This window comes from Lagopus muta, chromosome 2 (genome assembly GCF_023343835.1).
Source record: "Lagopus muta isolate bLagMut1 chromosome 2, bLagMut1 primary, whole genome shotgun sequence".
Lineage (NCBI taxonomy): Eukaryota > Metazoa > Chordata > Aves > Galliformes > Phasianidae > Lagopus > Lagopus muta.
The window spans coordinates 10,727,214-10,740,323 of NC_064434.1; the positions used below are offsets into that span (position 1 = coordinate 10,727,214).

The 13,110-nt window shown below is 37.5% G+C and overlaps 1 protein-coding gene across 10 annotated transcripts in view; it reads right to left on the reverse strand.

Moving 5' to 3' along the window:
• Window positions 1–13,110, reverse strand: part of KCNS3 (potassium voltage-gated channel modifier subfamily S member 3) — a 67,854-nt gene that overhangs the window by 14,500 nt on the left and 40,244 nt on the right. For 5 of the 10 annotated variants that reach the window (XR_007375060.1, XR_007375059.1, XR_007375063.1 and 2 more), the window contains exons 3-5: window positions 9,504–9,642; window positions 7,909–7,984; window positions 3,502–3,635 (exon numbers count right to left, since the gene is read on the reverse strand). The gene's annotated coding sequence lies outside the window, so the exon portion shown is untranslated. Of the gene's footprint in view, window positions 1–1,341; window positions 1,409–3,501; window positions 3,636–7,908; window positions 7,985–8,652; window positions 9,786–13,110 lie in introns of all 10 variants that reach the window. The other 5 variants (XR_007375065.1, XR_007375066.1, XR_007375061.1 and 2 more) reach the window with 5 other exon arrangements.

Below are 13,110 nucleotides of genomic sequence, written 5' to 3' on the forward strand. Positions count from 1 at the left end.
TTGAGCCATCTTGTGGAAGACATAATGCATTAATAACGATCTGAAGGAAAAGTCTCTTCTAAGCCATCTTTTGGATAGTCCTAGTGAGTTCATTAGACTAATATTTTGTTTCTTCCACACCTTTAGAAATTTTGCTTGGTAAAAAAAAAAGTTTTTAGTTTCATAAGCAATTCTATTGCAAAATTTTAATTGTATTCTGGGAGCAATGTAAAATAGATTCCCAAAATTTCATGGCCTGTTGAGGGCATCGGAGAGGCTAAAGCTGGACTGAAGCATTCCGGGTTGGGCAAAATAAAGACGTGTGCTTCTCCAATTTATATTACTTCTGGGATTCTTTCCCCTTTTTAAGTAAGAAAGGCTGAAAGACAGTGTATCTGATTTAAGTTATTTTACTGTGTATTTCTGCCATACTTTGAGATATAAATAGCAGAATAAACAGTCAAGTACGCAAGCAAAGTTGAAAAGTCAAAGACCAGTGCTTGTTTCTACAGTATTTCTAGCTTGCACACATGCCAAGTGCAATATCATGTAACAAAAATTCTGGACAAGAACTAGATTTGGGGTTTCTTCATTTCCCACTGACTCCCCAACATTCTAAAAAAAATTTAAAAAACTGTATTAAAGTCACCAACGATTAACATAAGGGCAATCATATGTTTATGATTGAAATTCCAGAGCTAAAATAAAATATTCTTTTCCATTCTTAACCATTCTTATTCAGTGTTCTGAAGTGGGAAGATGTGCTTTATCTAGTATTTGTGTGCAAGTAATATTTATTATAAAATAATGATAGGCATAAGATTGTCTGCAGAGGATATTTGATTATGAATACTACTTATCTGAAACTTCATGACTATAACTATAAAGAAATAGACAAGCTTGCACAGTGAAAACAACTTGAAGCCGTTAGAATGCCAATCTTTTAATGATCTCTACAGATACAAATAAATTAAAATGGATGTACTGATTGCTGAATAAATACCTATCCTAACTGGGCTTTGATTTGAAGTTACATCATCCAGATTTGCCCATCTATCCAGAGAAAATCCTTTACCCATTATAATATCTATCTATCTATCTAGATTATCTAGATATTATGATATCTAGAGAGATATTATGATATCTATTTATTTAGATATTATGATATCTATCTCTCTAGATATCATAATATTATCTAGATAATCTAGATAGATAGATAGATAGATAGATAGATAGATAGATAGATAGATAGATAGATATTTTAATGGGTAAAGGATTTTTTATATGACTTTTTCTATACGTGACCAAAATATTTAGAATATTAGAAATATCTAGAATATCAAAAACATCTGTGACATCTACCTGAGCTCTAATGCACAAGATGATTTATGATTCTTCATTGCCAGGACGTAAATCTCTGCTGAAAGTACTGTGAAGAATCACATTCACATTAGTGACTTGAGATGAAGAAGAAAATAGAACTGCTTTACTTCACTTATTGCAATTTTAATAATGTTATAGCAACATTTGAATATCTTGTGTTCATATTCTGTCAATAATATACAAAGAGGGTTGAAGTCTGTTTTATAGACCTACTGCCCAAATGTCTTTGTTAAGATACTCTGAATTTCTGCTCCTGTTTGGCATTATTTATGTGTTTTAACTTATCTATTTCTATGGGAATTCCAGGCTCTCATGTCGACATTGAAGTGATTCTTTTTAAAACCCTGATCTTTCAATGTTTTCTTGACTAATGGTTGAATTTGTGAATCCTGTAAATGTGAATGCAGTCTGAAAATGGAGACAGTTAATCTAGGAACACTTATTCTGCTGCTATTTAACCACAGTCTCCTGGGATGAGCTGAGTGGAAAGTATGGGATGTCTAAAACATTTACTATACTGGATGAGAAATTGGTGTTAGGTTTCCTTTTGAGCTCCCTCCAAGCACTTGTGACATTGGACTTATCCATTAGACTATGATTTCTGGAGTAATTTTTATAGGAGGTGAGCTAATAGATGCAAAAGATGAATGGTTGGCTAGAACACATCAAGAATACAGCTTATCTAAACAAGTATAAAACAAGTATACTTCTTCTACACTAATAGTTAAATATGCTATTTACCAGTCTTAGGTCACCTGTAGAGGAGGAATCCTGATGACAAATAATGAGATCCAGCGTGCCACACAGTATGTGGCAGAGTAAAGAGTAAAACAGAGGTATAAGATAGCACTGCTTGAGATAAGCTGATGACAGCCTTGTGACAAACTGCTTCCTATCTAGAGAAGTAGATAAATAAGGAAAAGAACACGTCCTTGGACGTGTTTAAGGCCAGGTTGGACGGGGTCCTGGGCAACCTGATCTGAATGTGTATGTTTGGTGGCCCTGCTAGGCAGGGGGGTTGGAACTACATGATCCTTGGGGTCCCTTCCAACCCGGGTGATTCTGTGATTCTGTGATTCTGTGAACAGAGAAGCAGATGCGAGGTGACTTCCCCAAAGAAAGTCGGTGACCAAATCAAACTCAGCACACACCCCACATCAGTTTTTTTCACCCCATCTGGGATATCCATGTTATAGTGCAGAGGGCTGCTTTTTTTCTTCATTATCCAAAAAAATTTTATGGCACTGGATATCCATTCCAACAGCAATTGTTCATTAATAACTGTATAATCGTTTATCTTTTTTTTGTAGCTGTGGTCTGTAGGTTTGTAAGCACTTAATACAGAGCAAGCCTGGTCAAGCATAAGGGCATCTATGCATTATTGAAATATGAATACACATTTTTTTATGTTTCTTTCTATTTAAATCTGTTTAACCCAGAACACAGTCCTCATATGCAGTCAGTTAGATATGAGATTTCTGTCACAAATACTGGCTTTCAAAATCCTTGGGCAGATTACATCATACAGAAAGGAAAACAGAATAGCTAGTTTTCTTCAGTATTAAAAAGTTTGCAGAAGGAAGCAATCTGAACCCTTCTCTGATCTGCTAGGAGAGCACTCTTTTCTCACTGTAGGAATAGTAAGATTAACAGAAAATAAGAGTCACTGCTAGATGTTACTCTTCACTGGTTCTAGCACTCGGTAGAATTAACAAGAAATGTATCTCTCCTGAATATTTTAAAATTATTTTAGGTATTTTTATGCCTTTTATATACTGATGCACACTTTTACTCTATCTGCAGGGTTCCAGTTAAAAAATTTTCAGGATCATGATTTTTATCATAACGGCATCTGTCCCAAAATTCTTGCTTTGTAGCCAGGGATTTCATTAAAAGTTGCAATGGAAAGTGTTTCAAGATTATAAAAAGAAAATTATCATACTTCTTTTCCTCTAATAAAATGATTACTGTTATGAGGAAGAGAAATATTTCTAGCAGTGTGAGTGGCTCCTGACTGTTATAGCTCAAGACCACTTATGGAAATTTCCTTTAGTTTATGACAGGTACAATGGTATGGAGAATTTTACACCTAGTGTAGACTTTAAATGTTCCATGTAGAACTATATGAGATCTACTTACCAACATATTTTATCGTATCTGGTAGCTTGGTAGTTTAAATTTGTTGTTACTGTGACATTATTTTTTTTTTAATCTATTCCACCTGAATGTCAGAAGGTCCTCTTTCTGTATGGAAGGCAAACTTGATGATGTACCTAAATAAAAAAGAAAGTTAAACATTTTGGTCAAAACAGAAGTGTGCCATGTCTGAGAAAAGGGGCTTAGCATTCTGTCTCTTCAACCTTTAATGTCATAACATTCCCAGTAATGAACATAGGGCTTTGATTACATTGGATGAGAAAGGGATGTAATGGATGATGTGAATATCATTCCATTGAGCTCTTCAGCTATTATCTCTTCCCATCAAATGCAAATCACTAACCATATTACAGTTTAAAGTCTCTCTTTTTTTATATGTTACAATAAATCGTCTGAGACGGCTTAAGGAATCAGAATTTATATTTTATTTTCTTTCTTGACGCATAAATTCAACTCAGCTTAAATCAAGTAGTTGAGCTGAGATTCCTGTTCTGCATGCTAGTCTGCCAATTGTCAGCAACAAGGTGAATGTAAAACAAAACCAGCACCTCAGTATGTGATTGCATCTTATTGTAAATAATTTCAGTAATGCCATAAAGCTACTTGGAGAGTGAAAGTCAATTGAAGGTAAGTCTCTAAAATGCTTGCACTGCAAACTTAAGAAAAAAGAGCAAAAAGCAAAGAAATAAGACATAAAAATTTTGCAGTCATGCATTTAAATATTTAAATGTCACCTATAGCATAGTCATTAATCATAAAATACAAACAGGAGGAGCATTTCCAGAATGAAGACTTGATAACTGATAAGTTCAGAAAGTGGATGTCACCCTGTACCTTGTCACTGAGTACTGAAGAAAATCTGAAGTCTCAAAGTGAAATACAATCTAAAGAACTGCATCTTCTCATTTCATATGTTAACAGGGTATTTTATATGGCTATAATTTCGTCTCAGATGACTTGAAAATTGCTCTAGGCCAGCATGAAGCATTGACGGTGATAATGCAAAATACACATTTTTTCAACATCTGTTTCTCAACTTGATTGTTTTGCATAGTTCATTTCTATTCATTCCCAGATACTAACGTGATCATTTCAGTTCTGAAAACAAAATGTACCCTCGCAGGTTTATAGCACCTGCACCACAATAGCTGAGCCAAAGAGTTCACTCAGTTTTTTTAATATATTTCAAATAAGGAACAATCTTCAGGGAAATAAGGAAGCACAGATAAAATATGCAGTCTTACCCATTTGTCTGAATAAGTGCAATTTAAAAGTAAAGAAGTGTCATAAAAGAGGAGAATGAAACATAAAATAGAGTATTAGAAAGCTGTGGAATACAGAATAATACCTTTGCTTTTTTAAAGTCAGTGACAGGCTTGAGTGTTTAAAGTTTATTATGTGAAATGAGCCAGATGAAATAATTATTTATCATTGACTAGCAGAGAGTGAATTCTAAATGGAAAGCAGTTTTCAATTAACCGGTCATGCCACACTTAACTGAAGTTATGTTGCAGAATCAATCAAGAAGAAATGTTATTTGCCAATGGTTCATGAGCTGAATGGTTCTTATTTTAAAACTAAATGCTGTTTTAAAGGCGGGGGCTAGGTGGGGGCTGGTAATAAAATGTGCATCCCATTGTAGAAAGAAAAAAATAGCAAAAGTCTTTTGACACTTGATGTAGAATTTCAGAATACTTCGATGAGATGAGTTATAGCTGTTGGAATCTAACATCAGATAAATGTAGTGTTATCTTTCTAATGCAATTCCACAGCTACTTCTATAATCAAAATATTGAGGTCTCTAAATTATCTCAGGCTATGAAAATGAAAGTAGTATGTAAATATAAGTGAATATGCCAAGCACACTCTTCAGATTCAACGATAAAGTCCCCACAGAACTGGTGTCAATGGCAAATTTCCCTTATCAGTGAAGGCATCATCGAAACTGATTGCTTTGTTCTTTCAATCTTCTTTACTGTTCGCCTGCAGAATTTCTGCCTTTTACCTTCGTTTCACATGTTGACTATGAGTTTGGGATCACAGAATCATAGAATGAAATAGCTGAAATGAGCCAGCAGTGTGCCCGGGTGGCCAAGAAAGCCAATGGCATCCTGGCTTGCATCAGAAGCAGTGTTGCCAGCAGGAACAGCGAAGTGATTGTCCCCCTGTACTCAGCTCTGGTGAAGCCGCACCTTGAGTGCAGTGTCCAGTTTTGGGCCCCTCACTGCAAGAAAGACATTGAGACCCTGGAGCAGGTTCAAAGAAGGACAAATCTGGTGAGGGGTCTGGAGCACAGGCCTTATGAGGAGTGGCTGAAGGAGCTGGGATTGTTCAGTCTGGAGAAAAGGAGGCTCAGGGGAGACCTCATTGCTCTCTACAACTACCTGAAGGGAGGTTGTAGTGAGCTGGGGGTCAGCCTCTTCTCTCATGTAACTGGTGATAGGACTAGAGGGAACGGCTTCAAGCTGTGCCAGGGGAGATTTAGGCTGGACGTTAGGAAATACTACTTGTCTGAAAGAGTGGTCAGGCACTGCAATGGGCTGCCCAGGGAGGTAGTGGAGTCACTGACCCTGGTGTTCAAGAACGTTTGGATTTTGTGTTGAGGGATGTGGTTTAGCGAGTACTATTGGGGATAGGTGGATGGTTGGACTGGATGATCTTCAAGGTCTTTTCCAACCTTGGTTATTCTGTGATTGGTTTCTACTTAGACATCAAGACATCGGCTGAGTTGTGCTATCCAGCCAAATCCTTATCCGTCAAGAGGTCCATACCTCAAATTCATGTCTCCTCAGTTTAGAGACAAGGATGTCATGAGAGACGATATCAAATGCTTCACACAAGTCCAGGGAGATGATAGCAGTTGCCTCTACCTTATCCACTAGTGGTGTAACCCCAACATAGAAGGCCATCAAATTTGTCTCACACACACTTTGCCCTTAGTGATGCCATATTGCCCATCACCCATCACATATGTCTTAACAACTGCTTAGAAACTTGTTAGTTTCTAGGAGGATCTGCTCACGATATTTCTGGGCATAGAGATAAGACTGACCACCCTGTAGTTCCCCAAGTCTTCCTTTTTCCCTTTTTAGAAATTGAGAGAATATTTTCCCTTTTCCAGTCAGGGGGAACTTTACCAGACTGCCATGACTTTCAAATATGATGGGTAGTGGCTAAACAAATTCTTTCACCAGTTCCATCAGGAGCTTTGGACACCCCTTATTACTTCCCATTGATTTGTGCACCTTGAGGTCCCTTAGATGGTTTCAAAACTGATCTTACCCCACAGTGAGTGGTTCTTCATCATCCTAGCCCCTGCTTTAGCCTTCTGTGATTTGGGCAGTGTGACTAAAGCACTTGTCGGTGAAGACTGAGGCAAAAGGTCATTGAGTATCTCATCCTTCTCTATATCTCAGGTAACCTGATCCCTCATTTCCTACCAGAGAGGACTCATTTTCCATAGTTTTCCTTTTATTACTGACATTCCTATATTCCCATTCATAGAAGCTTTTCTTTTCGCCCTTGGTGTCCCTGTCCGGTATTAATTATATCAAGGCAATGTCTCTTAATTCCTCCCAGGTTACCCATCCTTGCTTTCACCCTTCTGTCCAAGAATGAACAGTTTTAGTTCATTTTTTAACTTGCCTATGAAGCACTCGAGCAGGGAATGCAATTTGTTCTGGCATTATAGTTGCTTAGTTTAAAGAGCTTTTTGTCTGTGAGTCAGACCTTCAGGATCTTTTGTAATATAAACAAATATAAATAATGCTCATGTCTTGGAATAGCCTAGGTTTTTTGTGCTAAAGCTTTCAGTGGAGAATTGATACATGTATGAGGAAAGTGGGAAATGATATTCAAGATAATTGCAAACATTCTTAAAATTTAACTTCTTTCTAATAATAAAGTAAATGGTTAATTTTATTAATTTGACTTAATAAATACATGTTATTACATAACTATACAAAAAGCAGTGATAATTACTGAGTATCTAAAGGGAATTCTATTTCCCACAAATGCACACAGGCCAATTAAATTGAAAGAAACACCTTATGTGCTTAACAGTAAGCGTGTGTGTAAAAATTTGTAGATACGACAAAATACACTGAAGGAAACACTACTTAGAGAAAGAAGCAAACACATTCTTCTAAATATCACCACTGAATCACACTAGGATTTCAAAGCACTTTATAAAAGCTGATTAATTATCTCTCATCTATACTGAACTCTTAATCAGCGGAACTCAGCATCTTTTATTGCAATTAATTTCATCTCCTGGAACTCTAGTAATATACAGACAGGAAAATGCTATTGTCCTCTGAGGTTTTGAAGGAAGTTAGAAGTGCCTCACTTTAGTTATGCTACAAATTACCTACTGGTTCCAGCACTTACCTCTTATACAGAATTCATGCAGCAGCCTGGCAGAATGGATAGCAGGGATGAACACTTTCTAGGTGCTTGAGTTGTTCTTAAAACAATGACCATTAAGAAAACAGATGTAGGATAAAATACTCTGAATCCTTGAGCAAACTACTAAAAACAAAGTTTCATTAAATGCTGTTTCTAACAATTTAAGACTTCTCCACCTTGTTTTGTAGCATCTTAATTGAAATCAATTTCAGACACTTTCAGTTGCTGTGTAATCTGAGTATGCAATCAACACCAAAGGCCAACAGAAGGGTGGTGCTATCAGAGGCAAGATGTGTTACAAAGGGAACTATATCTTGTGCAACTGAAAAGGCATTATCCCAAGAAGGCTATGGCTGTATCTCAATACAGATTTGGTTACAGTCTTCCTGTTGCTAGCCAAATATGGTGCACTCACTAAGTTTGCTGACATGGCTATATGTATCAGATACCATTTTCCTCAAAACTAATGCAAGGTTTTCAAAATTCTGGTGAAAGGAGCGCCTAGCATACAACCAGTGCAGGATGATGCTGTGGTGGTTTCACACTGGTGGCCAGTTAAGAACCGCACAGCTGCTCCCTCACTTTCCCTCCTGAAGTAAGCAAGAGGAAAAATGTCATGAAATAAATTCTCATGGGTTGAGATAAATACAAGGGTATCATTAGGTAATCTCTGTCACAGGTCAAACATACTGAGAACAAGTGAGAAAACTGTAATTTATTGCCTACCAATAACAAGAGCAGTGAGAACTAAAAGCAGTGCAGGGGAACAGGGAAAGGGGGCTGCAGCCAGTCCCTAATGCTTTGTCTCTTCTGCTCCTTCATCATCACTTTGTCCCTGTTCCACCATGGGGTCCTTCCTCCATCAGATGCTGTCTTTTCTGAACTGATCCCATGTGGGCTTCCCATAGGCTGTAGCTCTTCAAGCACTGCTCCCACATGAGCCTATAAACGTACAGGATTTTAATACAGCTGGGCAGCTCAGCTCCACCACGCTGCTCTCTCACTCTCCTCTTCAGAAGGAAAGTAGGAGAAAAATTAATGAAGAAAAAGCTGATAAGTTGAGATAAAGACAGGGAGATCACTCACCAATTAACGTCATGGGCAAAATGGAGCCAGTGTGGAGAGGTTAATACAATTTATTGCTTTTGTGAATAGATGAGAGCAGTGAAAACTAAAAACAAACTAAAAGCACCTTCCACCCCCCACCTAACCTCTTTTACCTCCTGCCTTGAGTGATGCAGGAAAACAGGGAAAGGAGACTGGAAAAACAGCCTCTCAATTCTTGATGCACCTGAAAATACTGCTTAGTCATGTGTTTATCTTCTGGTGTTAGCTCCTCCCACGCAACTTCTTAGGGAAAAGCCAAAAAATCTTATATGATTCACCTTATTAAATAGCAGGTTCTTATGTTCCAGCTGCTATCTGAGGTCACAGTTGGGAATTACTTTATGAGTTAACAAATGATTCTCCCAGGGCTAAGGATTCCATCCTGACAGCAAGAGTTTCTGTGGCACCTTTTCTGTCTCATTTTCCTGCCTTCCAAGAATGGGATAGAAAAAATGCCTTTGGATACTTACAAAACCCTTTGAACATTGCTAGTAGCCAATGGTTGATATGACCCAAGACTCTTCCAAGAGGATCTGTTCCATGACATTCCCAGGCAAATAGGTGAGGCTCACCGGCCTGTAGTTCCTTGGCTCCTCCTTTCTCCTTTTCCTGGAAATGAAAGTGACATTTCCCTTTTTCTACTCCCTGGAGACTTTGCCTGACAGCCACAGCTTTTCATATATGATGGAGAGTGACTTGGCAACCACATCAGCCAGCTCTGGGAAGAACTCTGAACTCTAGAACTCCGAATTCTGGGAAGAAGAGATAAAATGTTTCTTCAGATAGTGATATTAAACAAATCCCTTTTGAAAATAAAATATTTGCCTCATGACCAAAATGTCTATTTCACAAACACTGTATCAATGGCCTAGTGATATGTAGAGAGTTGTCTTGGGTTGTCATGTATCTTTCTCCAGTCCTTGATAATCAAACCAGCTCTGGACATCTGGTACACATCTTTTGCAACTATTAAGATCTATTGTAAATGCAAGAGAGTCTTACTCCCATTTCTTAAAGTATACAAAGCCATGAGAGAAAAAAATATATATTAAAAAAAGGATTTGGAAAAAAAAAAAAAAAAAAAAGATCTGTAAACTCTTTTGGAACCCAACCCACACACATTTGCTACTGGCTCTGCGGCAGAGCTCCTCTTAGATTATGAAAAAAATTTCTGTCTCTCCCTTAACTCCTCTTTTCCCAAATGACTCCTTTCAATATTATCAATATCATATTATTAGCCTATGAAAATTGTCAATACAATGTAAAGTGTTTGGGTCCGGTTTCTATCGTTATAGCCACAACATATGAAAAAATGGGTATTGTGAAAGAAGGCTGTCATGGATATGACATTCTGAGTTTTACATTTCATACTGAGATAAGGATTTTCTGAAAACTCTCTGTTTATCAAACCATTTGCAGAAAAGTGGAAACCAAAAGAGTGTGTGAGAGTTGATTATATTATGTGCATGTACTGAAACAGTTAGATACTCATAAACACACAAATTTTATGCTTATACAATGTATACGTGCACACATATAATCAAATTAAAAGTAAACTACAGTAAGTAAACATTATCGTTGTCTTTATGGTGGCTATTCCAGTCAGAATAACCTGATGAAACTTTGTGTTTTTAGCTCGAAGAGAAAAACTAGAATTGCATTCCTTTTCAATTGCAAATGTTACTCAGCACTTTTGGTTCCAGAGATGGGCATTGGCACTATTAGTAATTTAATGCATGTCCTGACACAGAAATTCAGACAAAAAAATGTTCTACCAACAATGCAATGTTCCCTTCTCCTGCTGTGTAACTGTACTTAATTCAAATCTGAAGGTGATTCACTATGAAAAAAAAATAAATCGTCTTGACCTGAGAATTATTTATAACCTAAAGATTTAGGCCCAAACTCAAAGTGATCTTAAGAACCTAAAACAGCCAAAGGACTGAGCTACACAGATCTAAAAATACTGCAGTGTGATTACTTCTGTTGGAAACATTTGCATTCCTTCTGTGTATGAGAGAAATTGAAGTATATTGAAAGCCTCCAACAGACCTAACTGAGTATTCTTTAAACTTCATTCACTATAACAATTATTGACATCTTACCTTTGTGATGCATACACTGCATTCAAGAAATGTCAGCACCTTGTGGAAATAGCTTATCCTGCCTGCCTGGGACAAGGACTTGTCAGGAAAAGGAACAAATTCAGGTCTTTACTAGAAGTGTGCTGTCTATTGGGTAGGTACTACTAGTGAAACTGCCTATATTCCAAGGCTAAATGACACAATAGATGTATATCTGCACCTTAAATTAAAAAGAGAGGTGGAGGAGCTTATGAAATGGGTAATGAGAGAAGAGTTGTGACAATTCCCAAACATAACCAGGTCCTTTGTAAACACTAGACAATATAAGCTCTGATTGTTAATGATAGTGTTGTACTTGCAGTCTGAGACTATAGTCAAGAAACGTGGTATGACTGGTCTGCCTTCATAATTCTGCTTCAGACATCAGCAAAATCTATACCCACGTTCATGGACTAGCTGTTTTCAATGAACTGTTTTCAGATTCCAAATGAAATACATGCAGCCCCACAACATCCTTCAGGAGCACCTAGGAGTCTTGTTTTGGAATTTTTTTTTATTTTATTTTATTTTTTTTTGTAGTATGTGGCTAAAAAGGGAAAAAGGGCAGTCCAGTTCTGTTAGGATCTGGTTTCCTTCCCATGACCTTCAGGCTACCCAGACTGATATTAGAATTTCACCAGTAATAAAAAGATTGATTTGCAAGACATTCCAAGTAATGAGATGCTTAAGGGTGTTCAGCATTGGGATAGAAATCATAGAATCATTTGAGTTGAAAGGGACCCTTGAATCCATTTTGTCCAACTGCCCTGTGATGAACCTACAGCTCCCTCAGGTTCTCAGAGCCCTGTCCAGACTTACCTTGAGTGTCTGCAGGGATGGAGCATCCCCACTTCTCTGTGCCAAAGCTTCACTACTCTTATCATAAGAAGCTTTTTCCTCATATCCAGTCTAAATCTCCCCTCATTTAGTTTGAAATCATTTCCCCTTGTTCTATCACAACAGATCCTGCTAACAAGTCTGTCCCCTTCCTTCCTACAGCCTCCCTTTAGATACTGAAAAGCAGCAGACTGTGAGACTACAGCACTATCAGGGATTGTAGGAAGACTGTGGACAAGTCAACGCAAACTAGTCAAAGGGATGAGTTTCAGGTGTGAGCTGGCCTGGGAGAGGCGTATTTGAACCCACTTTGGCTGAAGGGTAATTCAGACTTGGCTCTCCTGTTTCCTAGGGGAGCTCTGTAAGCTTTAAGCTATTAATTGCAGTTAATTATCACATGATGTCGGCAACCAGCTTTCACCATTTTTCTGTCTTAACAACAAAGATGTGACTGAGCTTTCAGAATGAAGACAATGTATTTCATGTATTTTAAGTGTATCCCATGAAATGAATTCTTCAAGCTTTTAGCAAAGACAATGATCCATATTAAGTACAAAACAGAAAAAATTGTGGCTGTTGCTTGGCCTCTAACTCTGCCTTGCTGCTCTGTTGAACTTCTTCAACAGTGGCTGTGTATGAAGTTCCTTTCAGCTCCCAAAAGATATATGAAACTCCAGTAGAAGAAAGAAGTAGGTCAAATTCAGTACCTTAAGAACCTGAATCACACAATTTTAATCACAGTACCCTTTGACAGAGGTTAAATTTAATGCCTTAATTATAGAAAACACAGCAGCTTTATTTATAATTCACATGCACATTGGAAAGGAAAATAAAAATACTGACAGCCACTGACCCTACAATAAACCACATATCCTGATCTGTCCTTCATTTTTAGCAGGTTTTTTTTGCCTATAATATAAATATCTTCTAGCTTTAGGGTCACAGAATTTGGTCCAGAATTGCATTGTGCTGGACCAAATCATACGGCCATTTTTACCTTAAGCAGTGTGGTTACAGATGGAGAATTAACTAAGAAATACTACTGTGAAGAAAAAAAAAAAGTAATGTCAACATTTTATTGGTGCTGAGGTAGCTTGTCTTATTGCGGAATAGTCAG